The sequence below is a fragment of the Bubalus kerabau genome, chromosome 8, assembly GCF_029407905.1.
Source record: "Bubalus kerabau isolate K-KA32 ecotype Philippines breed swamp buffalo chromosome 8, PCC_UOA_SB_1v2, whole genome shotgun sequence".
Lineage (NCBI taxonomy): Eukaryota > Metazoa > Chordata > Mammalia > Artiodactyla > Bovidae > Bubalus > Bubalus kerabau.
In genome coordinates this window covers 62,087,187-62,100,024 of record NC_073631.1, presented here as the reverse complement: position 1 = coordinate 62,100,024, position 12,838 = coordinate 62,087,187, and positions in this window count along the sequence as shown.

The window sequence follows — 12,838 nt, the reverse complement described above, 5'->3', positions numbered from 1 at the left end:
GTGTTAAAGTCTCCTACTATTATTGTGTCACTGTCAACTTGTACTTTGATGTGTGTTAGTGCTTGTCTTATGTATTGAGGTGCTCCTATGTTGGGTGCATAGATATTTACAATTGTTATGTCTTCCTCTTGGATTGATCCCTTGATCATTATGGAGTGTCCTTCCTTGTCTCTTGTAATCTTTATTTTAAGGTCTAATTTGTCTGGTATGAGGATTGCTACTCCAACTTTTGCTTCCCATTTGCATGGAATATATTTTTCCATCCTCTTACTTTCAGTCTATATGTGTCTTTAGGTCTGAAGTGGGTTTCTTGTAGACAGCATATATATGGGTCTTGTTTTTGTATCCATTTAGCCAGTCTGTGTCTTTTGGTTGGAGCATTTATTCCATTTGCATTTAAAACAACTACTGATATATATGTTCCTATTGCCATTTTTTTAATTGGGATTGATTTTGTAGATCTCTTTTCTTCTGTTGTATTTCTTGACTATATAAGTCCCTTTAACATTTGTTGTAAAGCTGGTTTGGTGATATTGAACTCTCTTAACTTTTGCTTGTGTCTAAAAAGCTTTTTATTTCTCCATCAATTTTAAATGAGATCCTTCTGGCATGCAGAGTTTCTGCTGAAAGATGAGCTGTTAAGCATATGAGGTTTCCCTGTTATATTACTTGTTGTTTCTCCCTTGCTGCTTTTAATATTCTTTGTGTTTAGTCTTTGTTAGTTTGATTACTATGTGTCTTGGCATGTTTCTTCTTGGGTTTATCCTGTATGGGACTCTTTGTGCCCCTTGAACTTGATTGAATATTTCCTTTTCCATGTTGGGGAAATTTTCAACTATAATCTCCTCAAAAATTTTTCATAGGCTTTCTTTTTCTCTTCTTCTTATCGGATCCTATAATTCAAATGCTGGTGCATTTGATATTGTCCAAGAGGTCTCTGAGCCTATCCTCAGTTCGTTTCATTCTTTTACTTTATTCTGCTCTTCAGAAATTATTTCCACTATTTTATTTTCCAGCTCACTGATTTGTTCTTCTGCTTCAGATATTCTGCTATTGATTCCTTCTCAAGTGTTTTTAATTTCAGTAATTGTGTTGTTTGTATGTTTATTCTTTTAGGTCTGTTAATTGATTCTTGCATTTTCTCCATTCTTTTTTCCAGATTTTTGGTCATCTTTATTATCATTATTCTGAATTCTTTTTCAGGTAGTTTGCCTATTTTCTCTTCATTTATTTGGACTTCTGTTTGTTCCTTCACTTGTGTAGTATTTCTCTGCCTTTTCATTATTTATATATATTTTTAACTTATTGTATTTGACGTTTCCTTTTTCCAGCCTTCAAATAAAGTTGAATTCTTTCCTTGAAGAAGGTTGAATTCTTTCTTCCTTTTGGTTTCTGCCCTCCTAAGGTTCGTCCAGTGGTTTCTGTAAGCTTCATATAGGGTGAGATTTGTGCTGAGCTTTTGTTTGTTTGCTTTTCCTCTGGTGGGCAGGGCTGAGTAAGGTAGTAACCCTGCCTACTGATGATTGTATTTTTTTTTTGTTTGTTTGTTTTGTTGTTTAAAATGGGTGCCACTGGTGGTTGGGTCATGCTGGGTCTTATTTTCAAGTGTTTTTCTTTGTGTGAGTTCTCACTATTTGATAATCACTAGGGCCCTAGGGTAGGAGAAGGCAATGGCACCCCACTCCAGTACTCTTGCCTGGAAAATCCCATATACGGAGGAGCCTGGTAGGCTGCAGTCCATGGGGTCGCGAAGAGTTGGACACAACTGAGTGACTTCACTTTCACTTTTCACTTTCATGCATTGGAGAAGGAAATGGCAACCCACTCCAGTGTTCTTGCCTGGAGAATCCCAGGGATGGAGGAGCCTGGTGGGCTGCCATCTATGGAGTCTCACAGAGTCGGACACGACTGAAGTGACTTAGCAGCAGCAGCAGCAGGGCCCTAGGGTTAGTTTTCTGATAATAGATTACCACAGGACATTAGGGCATTGGACTGAGTGCTCCCAATCCAAAGCCTCAGAGCTTGATCTCTGGTCAGGAATGGAGGGTCCACAAGTGGTTTGTTATGGCACTAAGTGAGATTAAAACAAATATCCAAAAACGAGAAAACAAAGATAAACCCCAGACAAATGGCAGTTACAAAATCAGGCAAATAATAATTAAAATAATGTAATATGCACATATACATATACACCCATGAGCAAAGTCAAAACAGTTCAACAAAATAAAGTACAGTAGATTGACCTGGCAAACAAAGGAAATAAAAAATTATATTTATCAGTTAAGAATAAGAGTAGCTAAAGCACAAACTGGAAAACAAAACTAACAAATATGTTGAGAGGAAAGGAAAGAAAGAAAGAATAGATATGGAAAGTTAAATAGAGGTAGATGAAGAAGATTTATATACATTAAGGATTAACTGCAAGGGGAAAATAACAGTAGGAAACAGAGGAATAAATGTAGAGAAAATAAAATAGGTTTAAAAAATTTAAATTATAAAAAGGAGAAAAGAAAAAAAATGAAAGAAAAAAGAAAAGAAAAAGGAAAACTCCATAGAACTGCAAAAGCCCAACACAGAGGCAAAGGTTTTTAACAACTAAAAAGTGTGACTGAATATGCACATATACACATACACCTATAAGCAAGAACAGTCCAACAAAAATAAAGTAAAATAGATTGACCCAGTGAACAAAGGAAACCACAAATTTTATCTACCAGAACACAACTAACTAAAGCACAAACTGGAAAACAAAACAAAAGTAAGGTGCCAATTGGGGAATAAAGCAATTAAAATAAAACTAAACAAATATGTTGAGAGGAAAGGAGAGAAAGAAAAGAAAGAAAGAATAGATACGCAAAGTTAAACAGAGGAATATAAAGAAGGCTTATATATGTTAAATATTTATTGCAAGGGGAAAAGAACAATAGGAAAAGCAAACAAAGGAATAAATGTATGAAAAATAATAATATGTTAAAAAATTAAAATTAAAAAAAAGAGAAAAGAAAAATATATAAGAAAACTCTACAGAACTGTAAAAGCTCAACATAGAGGCAGATGTTTATAACAACAATAAAAAATGTGACTGAGGGGAAAAAAAGCTCAAAAGCTTAATTGGATTAACGGAGAAAGTGATGGCACCCCACTCCAGTACTATTGCCTGGAAAATCCCATGGATGGAGGAGCCCGGTAGGCTGCAGTCCGTGGGGTCACTCAGAGTCGGACAGGACTGAACGACTTCACTTTCACTTTCACCTTGATGCATTGAAGAAGGAAATGGCAACCCACTCCAGTATTCTTGCTTGGAGAATCCCAGGGACAAGGGAGCCTGGTGGGCTGCCGTCTATGGGGTCGCACAGAGTCGGACACGACTGATGCGACTTAGCAGCAGCAGCAGCAGTGCCAATAAAATCAACAACTACAACAGAGGGGGAAAAAACACTCCAAAATTTTCTACAGAACAAGTCAAAAAATAAGAATAATGTTTTTCTTAAGTCACTGCTGTCAGAGTCCTTTCCCTCACTGGGAGTCACAGTCCACCTTACCTCCCTAGGATGCCCTCCGACACTGTGCTGATCTCTGGACCTGCAGTAGGAGCAGCTCGGATTCTATTCTGGTTCTACTCCTGTGTGTTCTTGCCTTCAATGTCCACAGATATCAGAACTAGTGTGTTTTCTTTTGTGAGAGCTCGCAATGATCTTTTACATATTCCATAGACACAGTCTGCCTAGTTGATCATGTGAATTTAATCTGCAGCTTGTACAGCAGATGGGAAGGTTTTAGGTCTTCTTCCTTAGTCATACTGCCCCTGCGTTTCAATTGTGGTTTTACTTCCACCTCTGCATGAGGGTCATCCACTGGGGTTTGCTCCTGAGGCTGCCCTGAAGGACTTGGGTTTGCCCTTGTGAGGGCCATGGGTGGAGTGGTGCAGCTGCTTGGGTCGCAGGTATTCTGGCAACACCAGGTACTCAGGGGAGCTGGTGGCCAGGGCAGAAAGAAATATAGTGCTCTAGAACCCCACTCCAGTACTCTTGCCTGGAAAATCCCATGGATGGAGGAGCCTGGTGGGCTGCAGTCCGTGGGGTCACTGAGGGTCAGACACGACTGAGCGACTTCACTTTCACTTTTCACTTTCATGTATTGGAGAAGGAAATGACAACCCACTCCGGTGTTCTTGCCTGGAGAATCCCAGGGACAGCGGAGCCTGGTAGGCTGCCGTCTATGGGGTCGCACAGAGTCGGACACGACTGAAGCGACTTGGCAGCAGCAGCAGCAGCAGAAGGGTATGGCAACCAGCATTGGCCAATACACTCCAATATTCTTGCCTGGAGAACCTCCCTCCCTGACAGAGAAGCCTGGCAGGCCACAGTTTACAGGGTCACAAAGAGATGTACATGACCAAAGTGACCCTGAGTGCATAGACGCAAGGCTTTTCTGTCTATGGCAGCTCTGCCCCAGTGAGAGTTGAATGTGAGGGTGGGGCAGCTGCTTGGCTTATGGGGACCCTGGTGACGCCAAGTGTGCAGGGACACTCTCTGATGCAGGAGTTATGGCCCTATCAGTCTTTTTTGAGCCTCTTGTAGCTGGTGATCAGAAGGCCACTTTGACCAGTCTTTCTCTGTAGCTCTGCCCATTCAGGCAATTAGAGGGTTCCCTTGTCTGGGGTCCTTGTGTTGTTCGGCACATCAGGCACATAGAGGGGTCCCCCTGGCTGCTGTCCTACTCTGTAGATTGACATGTCAGGCACTTAAAAGGGCACCTTGGATGGGGTCCTACTCTGTAGATCAGTGCGTCGGGCATTTGATGGGCCAGCCTCTCTATTGTTCAGCTGCTGATGTGGGAGAGAGAGGCTATGGTGATGGCTCCACCCCCTACACATGACTTAGCAGTATTGTCTTGCTTCCATGTCTGCCCGGCTTTCCTCCACAGTAATTTCCCCCTACAATCTCCTCTCTCACATCCCCTCCATCCGTCTCTCTGCAATCAACAGCAGTCCTCGCCCAGGGATTGCTCCACAATCCCTAAACTCCAGCTCCCAGCCACTGTGCCTTCCAGGAGACCAGCGTTCCTGTCCGGGGTATGTATGGCTGCAACAAGGACTGTCTGATTCTCATTCTATTTAGGCTGCCACAGATCAGCTGTTTCACTCACAGCTTTAAATGTTTCTCCTCTGACTCAGACAATTGTCCCAAAATGGGGATCAGACCCCTGTTTCAGTACTCCTCCCCACCAAGGGCAGGTCCAGTTTTCCTCCTAGTTTCTTCATCCTACTAAGCTTTGCCTGGTTCTATATATTCTTTTCCACTCGTCATGTACTCCAGTCCCCTTTCAGCTGGTGTTCTGCATGAACATCTGTGTATTCCTGATGTATCCTTGCAGAGAGGTGTACTCCATGTCCAGCTATTCCTCCGCAATCTTGTTCTCTCCTTGGGGAATTTTTAATGTGATGCTCACAAACATGTTTTTTCTTATTATGCATATTCCAGTACTTGTTGTTTTTAAGTCACTCAGTTGTGTCCAACTCTGCGACCCCATGGACTGCAGCATGCCAGGCTTCCATGTTCTTCACCATTTCCTGGAGCTTGATCCAACTCATGCCCATTTAATCAGTGATGCCATCCAACCATGTTGTCCTCTGTCATCCCCTTCTGTTCTTGTCTCCAGTCTTTCTCAGCATCAGGACCTTTTCTAATAAGCTGGTTCTTCATATCAGGTGGCCACAGTATTGGGGCTTTAGCATCAGTCCTTCCAATGAATATTCAGGATTGATTTCCTTTAGGATTGACTGGTTTGATCTCCTTGCAATCTAAGGGACTCTCAAGAGTCTTCTCCAACACCACAGTTCAAAAGCATCAGTTCTTCAGTGCTCAGCTTTCTTTATGATCCAACTCTCACATCCATACATGACTCCTTCGAAAAACCATAGCTTTGACTATACAGACCTTTGTTGGCATAGTGTCTCTGGTTTCTAATATGGTGTCTAAGTTTGTCATAGCTTTTCTTCCAAGTAGCAAGAGTCTTTTAATTTCATGGCTGCAGGCACAACCTCCAGTGATTTTGGAGCACAAGAAAATAAAGTCTATTACCGTTTCCATTGTTTCCTTATCTATTTGTCATGAAATCATGGGACCAGATGTTATGATCTTAGTTTTCTTAATGTTGAGTTTTAAGCCAGCTTTTTCACTCTCTTGTTTCACCTTCAAGAGGCTCTTTAGTTCCTCTTTGCTTTCTGCCATAAGAGTGGTGTCATCTGCATATCTGAGGTTATTGATATTTCTCCCAGTAATCTTGATTCCGGCTTATGATTCATCCAGACCAGCATTTTGCATAATGTACTCTGCCTATAAGTTAAATAAGCAGGGTGACCATATATAGCCTTGAATTACTCCTTTACCAGTTTGGAAACAGTCCATTTTTCTATGTCCGGTTCTGATTATTTCTTCTTGACCTGTATACAGGTTTCTCAGGAGGCAGGTAAGGTGGTCTATTATTCCTGTCTCTTGAAAAATTTTCCACAGTTTGGTGTGATCCATACAGTCAAAGGCTGTAGTGTAGTCAATGAAGCAGAAGTAGATATTTTTCTGGAATTCTCTTGCTTTTTCTATGATCCAATGGATGTTAGCAATTTGATCTCTGGTTCCTCTGCCTTTTCTAAATCCAGCTTGAACATCTGCAAGTTCTTGGTTCTTGTACTGTTGAAGCCTAGCTTGGAAAATTTTGAGCATTACTTTGCTAGTATCTGAAATAAGTACAATTGTGTGGTAGTTTGAACATTCTCTGGTATTGCGTTTCTTTGGGATTGGAATGAAAACTGAACTTTTGTAGTCCTGTGGCCACTGCTGAATTTTCTGGTTTTCTGGCATATTGAGTGCAGTACTTTCACAGGATCATCTTTTAGGGTTTGTAATAGCTCAGCTGGCATTCCATTACCTCCACTAGCTTTATTTGTAGTGATGCTTTCTAAGGCCTATTTGACTTTGCACTCCAGGATGTCTGACTCTAGGAGAGTGATCACATCATCGTGGTTATCTGGGTCATTGAGATCTTTTGTGTATAGTTTCAGTGTACCCTCACAATAAATCCCCAGTATTTGCATTGTGCCAAAATGTGTGTCTGTTCATCAAAGCAATTGGAAAGACAATACATAATGTAGTATTTTTGTAGTATTACGTTCATTACCCTAATAACATGGTATTCATGTGATCTATTTAATAGTGAACATTTTTTTTCCTACTGAAGCATGTTGTTAAAGACTGTTATTTACTTTACTTCCAAGAAATAGGACTACATCATTGAGAATTCCCCAAGAAGCACAAGAACAAGATATGAAGGATAAAACTGTCCACTGGTTGAGGTCCCTGGTAAAATTACTATGTAAGTATCTAATGCTTATCTCATTTAGTATCAGAGTAAATAGTACTTGGGAAGAAAGTGATGGATTAGTTTAGTTGTGAAGTGTAATGTTTGCAAAATTAAATACAATGCCACTAAATAGAAATTTTAAGCATAATCACTTTCAAGGGAGATAAAATTTTCAAATAACCACTTTGCAAAATTACTTACTTCATATTTATAAATTATGTTAAGATGAAAAGCATTATTTAAATGTTATAGTATCATCTAATATGCCTCAAAGAACTTAATTTATGTGCAAAATGACAATTACCAGCTTCTGATTAAATAGTAAGAGAGAATAATGGTCTAATGCTTTGATGATAGGCACCAGCCTTGATTACTAGAATCCAGATCTAAGTTTGTTGGTCTTAGGCAATCTCTACTTTTTATGATTAGACTAAATGAAACTTTCTTTTCATGGGATTTAGAAAAAAATAAGATCAGAGCATTTGAATTTACTCTGACATTATAAATATCATTGTTAATTGATTTTGACATTGCTACTCAATTGTCTTTTCTAAAGCTTAAAGAAGCTACTTTAATCCTGTCATCTTTAACTCTTAAAGCATAAGGTGATGTAGACATGTATAAATGAATAATTATTATTTCATTCTCCTAGTAAAATTACTATAATCATCCATTTGCTTTTACATATGTGTGTATATGCCTGCTGCTGCTGCTAAGTCGCATCAGTCGTGTCCAACTCTGCGACCCCATAGACGGCAGCCCACCAGGCTCCCCTGTCCCTGGGATTCTCCAGGCAAGAACACTGGAGTGAGTTGCCATTTCCTTCTCCAATGCATGAAAGTGAAAAGTGAAAGGGAAGTCACTCAGTTGTGTCCGACTCCTAGCGACCCCATGGACTGCAGCCTATTGGGCTCCTCCGTCCATGGGATTTTCCAGGCAAGAGTACTGGAGTGGGGTGCCATTACCTTCTCCCATGTATATGCTTACATGTATCTAAATATGAAAAATGATTAAAATAGGATATAAAAAGTTGTGTATATTATAATATTCTCTTTAATGGTGGACCTATAAAAATTCTACAGTGAATTTCATGTTTTAACTATGGTATTAATGCATTATATCATAAGTCTACCAGTTAACAAGTATCTGTATTAGAGCCATATTTAAGAATCCACATAGATGAAACAGATCTGTTTTTAAACTGAAGATATAACATTTTCTTATCTTCAATTCATGGTCATTTGTTCTCAGCTTCAGGAGTAAGCCAGAGTCTGCTATTATTGAATTCATTCATTAATAAACTATTATTCAAATTTTTCTATGTGTCTTGGATACTTGCTAAATTTAGAGAATGCAAAGAAAGTTAGCTTTCATCTTCTGCTCAAAAACAAACAAAAATCTAGGTAAAAGGATACATATGTAGGTAAAATACACCAATACATCAGGTTATGAAGACAGTATATGCACTGTATATTGAGGGAGAATAGATGAAGTGCCTAACCAAGTCTGGGAAAGATCACAGAAGTCTTCCCAGAGTGTGTTCCCTGAATACAGTATTAAAAGATAAGTAGCTATTAGCCAGGGGACATGAGAAAGGAATGTAGTGACCACATTCCAATGAGATGGAGTAGTTTTAGCAAAGGGAAGATGTTGTGTTAATTTTGGGTATGCTGTAATGGTGTGTGTTTAAAAAGGAGCTACCAGAAGTTGAGGTCAGGAAAAGGCATAGGCCAGGTCAAGATGGATCTTGCAGGATAAGCTAAGACACATGGCATATAATCAAATAAGTCATAGAGTGAGGAGGTTTTTTGTTTGTTTCTGTTGTTGTTTTTTTTTCCTCCATGAGGAACAACGTGTCCCATATTTTTCTCTGTAAGAGCATTCAGTATCCTGCAGTGCAAACATACGTTCGGTCCCATGGGCTATGAAAAGAGGAGGATCTATACATTGGGGCTCACCAGAAAGTATATATCCTAATTAGGGCTCTGGACTGAAAGTTACTTTGTCACATTTCCTAAAAGAAAGATACATCCTTTTGGGCTATGTAGTTTTGTTTGGTGGTGTCTCTAAGATGTCAATCTAATTATCTTAGGACTTCCCTGGTGGCTTAGAGGGTAAAGCATCTGCCTGCAAAGCAGGAGACCCAGGTTTGATCCCTGGGTTGGGAAGATTCCCTGGAGAAGTAAATGGCAACCCACTCCAGTATTCTTGCCTGGAAAATCCCATGCACAGAGGAGCCTGGTAGGCTACAGTTCATGGGGCCACAAAGAGTCAGACACGACACCATCATATGTTACTTGTATATTTATGGGCATGCACTAACAGATTCAACAACCTAATTGATGGCCACGTTCGGATAGGATAGAAACTGTAAATTATCTATATAAATGAATGATGTGTCTATTTTGAGTAATTAGGCATTATATATTACAGGAGAAAGCCTTCTTTGGAACCTGGAAGCAAATTTTCTTTATCTTATTTATTGACACACCCCAAGGAGTCAAAATGCTGTCGTTAACTTTTAGAATAAGTTTAACTGCACAATACCTTAGGGTAAGAGGAAAACTCCAATAGTAATTAGCATCCTAATTATCTAGGAGGCCTATACATTAAGTTTAGGGCATGGCATTACCAGAAGAACCTGAAAGGAAATGGAAGCTTATTCCAAGTGATATCTTATACTCTTGAGTTTTTCACTGTTAATTGGGAGAGCCATTGCCTTCTGCATCATGAAGCTCTGGTTAATCTTCAGGTAATATGAAAGTAACATGCATATTTGTCCCACTTATGGGAAGAAAATATATCATAAATGGCTAAATTTGTGTGAAATAAAGCAAGAAGCTTCATTTCATGATCTCTTAATTTCTATTAAATTAAAATAATCAAGGAATAAATTCACTTCCAATAGCTACAAAATTGAGAGTATGTGTCACAGTTAATTTTGATGGCATGGTAGTAATTCACTGAGATGTAAAACTGTGAATGTGTGGGAGGATATACTATTTTTTCTAGTGTTCTGGAAGAATCCCATTATCATTGAAATCCAAAAAAAGCATTTCTTCTACTTTTAAGAGTGCTTTCAAGGCCTACGCATAGACCGCTAGCTTTTGTCAAGACGACCACACATCTGTTTTCCTGGGATAACATGAGGGCAGCAGATGCTGTCAGCGCTCTGCCCATACACCCTCAGATCTCTTTGCCATCTTGTGCATGGAAGCGCCTAGTGTGGCTCTATGCCAACAGCTAGCCCTTGAGTCTCTTTTTGGGAAGGCTACCCTCAGACTCCTATAATCCTTTTCATCTGAGTACACAGAGAGAAGGAATTGTCTGGGATTTTCTATGCATCCAAGCAGTGTTCAACCAGTGGTGGATGGATACAGAGGTTTAAATACACTAGCTTTCCTGTGTCCTGGCACTCTTAGGTGGGATCTACACTCTTTCACTCTCCAAATACCTCTTGGGTAGATTTGCCAAATTTAGCAAATAAAAAACAGGACAGCCAGCAAGAAAAAAAAATTTTTTTTTGATATAAGCAATATTTGGAACATACTTAAACTACAAAATAATTAATTATTATGTAATTTAAAATCCATTGTAACTGGATGTCCGATACTTTATCTGGTAAAGTGCACTCTCATGGGACATCATTGATGCAGCCTTCTTCCTTGGCCACTTTTCCATCACGATTCTATTTCCCTAATCCTTTATCAGGTTTTTGTGGGATTACATCATAAGAAATTTCTTTAATATAAATTAGGAACTGTTTCTGAGGAGTCTAATCTAAAACAGCCAGCTATATCAGTTGCCTTGTCATGATTATGAATATCTCCTAACCCAAAAATACTCTGGTTTGGATGACAAATTATGTGGTCACTCAAGCTAAAACAAAACTGATTAAGAACATTATGCTGTAGTCTCAAGAAATACATGGAATGTGATGAACTAGTGACTGTGGGGTGGGAATTTGAAACACTATGATAAGGAAGAGGTTTTGCAATAAGCAGGCTTGGTCTAAGGTCTGGGGTCTTCAGAACAAGTAAGGATAATAGCTCAGGCCCTTGCAATATCTTGGAGAGGTTGGAGGGTTTTACCTATTAACTGTGGCTGAGAAGTTTGATGCTACACATCAGGGTTTCTCTCATCAAATATATGCCCTGGGCCCCCATATATCATAGAAATAGTAGAACAATCAGCCTGAAGAAGCTGTGCTGTTTTGGACAGTGTTCCATTTTTGCAAACAGAGAATACTAAAACCTGAAATTTTGAAAGATACTCTGGGCCCAAGGCCCTGAGCTGTGTATGGATCAGTCCTTTAATGATCTAAATTAAATTTTCCATTAATCACAAGGGATACAAAGAAGTCATATTTAATTTGCTTCAAAATAACCTTTTTTGTACATCCCAGTTTGTAACTACAAATTTATATATGTTACAGAATTATACGGTGAAGCTAATAATTTCTAATTTTTTAAGTTTTAGTTGTAACTTCTTGAGTATTCAAAATGGCCACCCAAGAAGTTTTGTATTTATTTGAAACTTGTGATATCAATCTAATTTTTAGATATATAATCTAGAAAATATACAGGATCATTTTGATATTAATTTCCAGTGATCTCCAATAGAAACCATGAAAGTGAGACAAATATTTCAGGAGGAGAAATGTACAGATTTATCATGTGATTACCCTTATAGGGTTTAAAACTAAATATGACAATTAAATTGCAGTCACCATGCTATTATGCATTCATAAATCAAAAAATCACATATAAAGCTGAAGTCAAATATTAGATTCACCTCTCCTTAATGGAAATATAAATTGATAGGAACAGGATGGTATTAAACATATATGACCAAAGAGTATATTTTCTAATGCTTTAAAAAATGATCTGTGTTAATCGATTTCCTTAGCTGAATTAGTATAACATGACCCCAACTTTTAAATGCACTTAATTTTCTATCAGTACTTTTGCAATGAAAAAATAAAATTTAGAAATTAGAAGACATGATGAATAGCCTTTATTCTAAGGTCAGATGTAAGATACTCAAAGCTAATGGAAAACATCATCCTAAACCATTGAAATGATTCTTACCAACATAACAAACTGCTGATATCAGCCTGGAAACCATCTTGAATGTCAAGGGATATGCTTTTAATTTGCAGTGTTTGATTGTTCATATAAATATTTAATGAAAATATTATTAGACTATTCAGCTGAGTGAAATAAACTGATGGCAAAAGTAGCTAAAGAAGCTTAGTTAAAATTCACTAAAAGAAGTGGCATAATAATTTATTTTGCATATTATATAAGCCTTTTGAGAGGTTTTGTACTTTTAAACTTTTTAGCACTATTTAAAAGGCATCATTACTACCGTAATTATGAGTTTTTAATATATTTTTATGGTTAATGAAAATGTGGCACACATTTTACAGGGAGAAAGGAGACCGTCATCCACATAATGCTTGATGGAAATGAGGCAC